Below are 6000 nucleotides of genomic sequence, written 5' to 3' on the forward strand. Positions count from 1 at the left end.
AGAAAGTAAGCCTTTTCCAGCAAGGCTATGTGTGTCACACTGGATGCACGGCCATGCCGAAAACCCAACTGGGTGGGCTTAGGGACTTGTTGCTTAGATGGAGTAGTGTGATGAATGCTTGCTGACGTCTTAGGTTGAGAGTCTGGGCAGTATTCAGAAGTTTGGTCAGGATTCTTTGGATTGCTGACATGTTGGGGATTGGGTTGCTTTTGTGCGAAGACAGGATCATTTGACTTAGAGTTCAAATGGAGGTTGTCACGGGATCTCAATCCAGAGGAAATTGGGTTGCATGTCGAGTCTTCATCAGCAACAGACGCATGAAGGGGTAAAGAGTTGTCTGAGACATCAATCAATAGCTCTTCCATGTTGGGTGAGAATGTATGCAGGAGCGGGGCACCGCGTGATTCGTCTGAGGGGGTTAGCCAATCATTATTTGGGTTTCCAGGTGGCTGGGAACTCTGTAAGGAGATCTGCTGCTTTAGGTTGAGCTGGCTGCGTAGCTTGTCAGAGTCATCTTCATGCCCAGTGTCAGATGAGAGGATTGGTATCGTCATAGGTGTTGCCTTATTTTGGTCAGCGGTTAGACTAGAAGTCTGTTGCTGGCCATTAGATAACCTCTTCGGAGAGAAGGGAGCTGTCGACATATCGGGTATAGTCGGGTGTCGGTCATCAGCTGAGCCGCAGTCAGATCTACTTCTAGAAGATTTTGATTCATCTTGATTATCAGGTTGTAGGAGCTTTGTCGAGGGCTGGTGGTTCAGCACAGGGGGTGAGCCAGAGGCGTGTCGGATCTTGTTTGGTAAGGACGTCGGAGAGGGGGCATTAATCCAATCGCTGAGCTTTGGAAGGGGGCGAACACTTCTGTCGCGAGGGGGAGAGGTACCAGTTGACTTAGGAGAGGATCTGGTATGCTTCTTCTGGGTCTTGTTGCGAGTAGGATCATGCCATTTCTGGGGACTCCGGCTAGTATTACGATATGGGGACCGAGAAGAATCATTTTGTTGGGATGCTTCGGGTTCCAGTCCTCGGCTTGGAAGAGCACAGTCCTCAGGAGAGGATGAGAAAAAGGAGGCAGGCCTGACTACCTTCTTCGGCCTTGCATTGGATTTGGAGATGGTAATCAGTTTGGGTTGATGGCCTTTGTGAGGGACCTTGCTTGCAGACGGTTGAGCCAGTTTAGAATTACCAACGGTAAGGAGGCCATCGGTCTTAGGTTTATACACAGGCCCATCACGAGGATCAGGTCTGTCAGAATCAGAGGATGACAATTCCGAGTCTGAGATAGTCAAAAGATCTTCTAGAGCATCAAAGCGATTAGTAAGTTTGATACGAGCTGGTGGACGACTTCCTTTCGCTTGGAACTCTGGAGGTTGTAAGAATGGGTTGGGGGGAATATGAGGGTCCAGGAATATGAGGGTCACCATCAAGGAAGACATCAACTTCGTCTACGAATTTCGAGGAGAAATTCACCTCTTATCAGGACAAAATTAATTTGAATATCACAATATATCATTGAACAACATCAACGTATATTTGCATGATTAAGTAAACACTATCTAGTTATCTTACCTTTGTCTAAAATAGACTTTTATCCCCTTCGTCTTGTCCATTTAACACATTCGCACGAGTAAATGTACATCGCATGGTTTGGCGCGGTTTATTTTCGCACGTAAACTTGCTGAACACGAGCGCCAAATTGCAAAACCGTGGTATGATAATGTAACCCATAGAACCTCACACGAGGTTGCCAATTTAAAGAAATATGCAGATTCAATATTTATTCATTATTTTTAAGAATGTCATCAAGCACAATATTTTACTAATCTTTATTTATAACTTTTGAATACATATTGATTCGTTTGATAACAAATTCAAGAAATTCATTTACATCAAAAAGTTAATAATAAAAAAATACTTGATCTCTCCAAGAAATAATTGATCTATCCCACAGAACATCAAAATACGGACCAATCAATGACCGATCCTCGATTCTATGATCTCGTATGCTCAGTCTGGAACACGCATAGAACAAACTATTATCTCTATGGGAACACTTGAGTTCAGTGATCTGGAACTGGAAGAGGACCATATAGGACCATATTCACTCATTCGCGATATAAAAATAGCAGAAAAAAAACCCCAAAAAATATTGGTAAAGGTTTGTTATAAATGCATTAAAGATTAAGAAAGTTATGAGAATTTTAAGTTTTTTACTTTTGACACACCACATGTTATGTAATACATTGGTGGCCCCCCCCCCCTCCCCTCCGGAGTTAAATAAAATGCATAAATTTCATTTTTTTTTTTAATGGTTCGTGATGACTATTTTGGTTTCTCTTTAATTTTGGTTTCTCTTTAATTAGTGCGAAATGATTTGTCTATTGATAGGCCTATACCGGTACTGAAGCCTGAACTTTAAGGTACAAAAAAACTCCACAATTCTAAATTTACTGAAAAAATGACATTTCATTGATTTTAACCATACAATATGTAGGAAATCTGCTCGCAAGATCGTCACAAATGAAATAATTAAAATTCTAACAACTTTTTATTTTCCTCAAACCTTCGGCAATATTTTTCATTATTTCTTTTCTGCTATTTTTACAATAAACTTTTTGTCAGGGAGAACTTCCCCTTAAAGGCCAAATGTAGAAGTAAGGACGGGGAATTAGGATGTTTCAAAACTTTTTTGTCAACCGGTCACTGGCGTACCTAGAATTTTCCAGAAGGGGGGCAAATTTTTTGGATGATATTTCGTCCGCGAAAAAATTTGACAACCCAAAAAAAAAAAAAGTCTTCAACCAAAAAGGATTCCTTACCAGAAAAAAAATTGACAAGCCAAAAAAAAAAAAAAAAAGGTCTTCAGGTTCAAAAGAAGGGGTACACGTCTGTTTTTATTGCATTTTTACATTACAAATTATTAATTAGGCTTCTCAAAAGGGGGGGGGGGCACGTCCCCTGTATCAGTTGTGACTCAACAGGGGGGCAGGGATACGTCCCCTGCATGAGTTGTGACTCGTCAGGGGGGGGCAGTCTGCCCCCCTGCTTTCTCTTAGGTACGCTAGTGCAACCGGTCAAGGTAAGATTTGTTTTCTTTTAACTCTGTATAGGACCTAGCCTATATACTAAAGGTAAAATCCTACCCAACATTGGTTTGGCATGTTTGGTGAAAATTAGTAAAAGTAGGGCCATGTGCCGGGCGTGTATTTTTTTCTACCAAATAAAAAAAAAGTAGGCTAAAAATACTCTGAAATCTGAATAGATAGGCCTAAAATATAAAAAACAGGGAGGAGCATGACTAAGGGGGTGTTGCAAGAAAATATTTGCAATCAATCGCAAATATTCTGTTGCAATTTTACAGTTGATTGATCACTTTAAACTTCAGCAAATTAGATTACACTCCTGGTTTCATGGAGCAGATTAGCAATCAATCGCAAATTTGCAATTAATTGCACGGCATATATAATTATGCTAGATTTCGGGAACGAAAATAGACTTGCAATTCATCGCAAGTTTCTTGCAATGGGGCAATGCCCCATATGTGTTTTTTCTTTTTTCTTCTTCTTCTTTTTTTTTTTGGGGGGGGGGCTGATGGTGATCGAGACATGATTTGGGGAAAGTGTATACCTACCTCTGAAAGTTTTATTTATTTCTTTTCGACAACATAGGGTTCCATAAGCTAACTTATAAGCTAAGGGTTCCATAAGCTTTATTAGTTTTTTTAAACTTCATCCTCTCTTCATCTCATCACCATTACTACCACCATCTTGCTGTTATGACACAGAAAATTTACACACAAATCACATATCATACCAATAATCTTGAGTTTTTGGTAATATCAAATTATCCTCCTGAGTAATGACATGGACATTTTTTCTATTTTCAATACAAACAATATATCATCTGATAATAACTATTACTCAACCGAAGATTTTACTTCTAGATTTAGAGACATGGAACATAAATTCAGTTTGCTTCATATTAATGCTCGTAGTTTGAACAAAAATTTTGAGTCATTGGAATCATTACTTTTCACTTTAAACAATTTCAAATTTTCCATTATTGGTGTCACGGAAACATGGCTTCACAATACTTCACCTAACATATTCAGTTTGGAAAACTATAATCTCATTAGGCGTGACCGGGAAGATCAAAGAGGAGGAGGTGTAGCATTTTACATCAGTGAACATTTACAATTCAAAGTAAGGAAAGAAATATCATTAAAACAGAGTGAAACTTTATTCATAGAAATCACGAAGCCAAAAAGCAAAAATATAATTATTGGATTAATTTATAGACCCCCTCATGATAAAGTAAATTTATTTTGTGAAGACCTTGAAACGTGTCTTCATACTATTAGAAAAGAAGAGAAACAAATATATTTAATGGGTGATTTTAACATCAACCTGTTATCCCAAAATAATGAACATGATTTATTCCTACACACAATGCATTCATTTGGCTATTATCCCCATATAGATAAACCAACCAGAATTGATAGCCATTCATCAACACTTATCGACAACATTTTTTTCAAATATATTAAACAGAGATATTACCAGCGGATTGTTAATATCTGATATATCGGATCATTTGCCGGTTTTTTCATTTTGCGATAATGATATTCCAAAAGAAAATATACTCAAATCGACAATGTATATAGAAAAGAATCTCAAAATAACATTGAATCGTTTAAAAAGGATCTTGCTATTGAAGAATGGTTGGATGTATTTCATGAGTCTAATTCAAACATTGCATACACAAATTTTAACAATGAATTGCAGACATTTTACGAGAAAAATTTTCCTCTGATACCACTGGTCAAAAGAAAGAAGGCAAAAATGCCATGGATTTCTAAAGCAATTTTAAGATCCATAAGTACCCGAAATAAACTTTACAAGGCATTTTTAAAGAACCCTTCTATTCAAAACAAAAATAAATACAAAACTTATAGAAATAGACTAACCAGTGGCGGATCAAGGGGGGTGGCGCAGGGGGCGCGCGCCCCCCCCCCCCCCTAATATTTGAGCGGCGCCGAAGGCGCCGCTTAAAAAAATTATACACTGATATAATATTAGCAACAGTAAGGAAAGACTATCCCCCAGCAAAGCACAATCATATCATCTTCCTTATCTTTTCTTTTAACTACCCTTTTCCCAACAACTTCGCCGGTTAAAAATAATCAGCAGTGCGCTGCCTGCATATAACTGGCGCCAATCAAGAATAATCAGCGCCACCTTAATCTAAATCGGCGCCGGACAAGAATAATCAGCGCCATTTGGTTATATAAATCGGCGCCAGTCGAGAAAAATCGGCACTGCCAGAGTCTTAACCGGCGCCGATCAAGGATAATCTGTGCCACCTAAATCTAACTCGGCACCAGATAAAAATATTCGGCGCCATCTGGTTATAAATCGGCGCCGGTACAGAAAAATCGACGCTGTCTGAGTTCTTAACCGGCGCCGATCAAGGATAATCAGCGCCAGTGCACCTAAACCTAAATCGGGGCCGGACAAGAATAATCAGCGCCATCTGGTTATAAATCGGCGCTGCCAGATTCTTAAACGGCACCGATCAAGAATAATCAGCTCCACCTAAATCTAAATCGGCGCCGGGCAAGAATAAACGGCGCCATCTGGTTACAAATCGGCGCCGGTAAAGAAAAATCGGCGCTGCCTGAGTTCGTAACCGGCGCCGATCAAGGATAATCAGCGCCACCTATATCTAAATCGGGGCTGGTCAAGAAAAATCAGCGCCATCTGGTTATAAATCGGCGCTGCCTGAGTCTTAACCGGCGCCGATCAAGAATATTCAGCTCCACCTAAATCTAGATCGGCGCCGGTCAAGAATGATCAGCGGCACCTGGTTATACATTTTATTGTTGAATGGTCATAACAAAGCTTATCGCATGCCCTTACAGAGGGGACTGGGGCGGGGCAGTTGCCCACAAAATGACAGATGTCATGAAATCTTAATTTATTAAAAAAATCCCAGAATCAT

This window comes from Lytechinus pictus, chromosome 15 (genome assembly GCF_037042905.1).
Source record: "Lytechinus pictus isolate F3 Inbred chromosome 15, Lp3.0, whole genome shotgun sequence".
Lineage (NCBI taxonomy): Eukaryota > Metazoa > Echinodermata > Echinoidea > Temnopleuroida > Toxopneustidae > Lytechinus > Lytechinus pictus.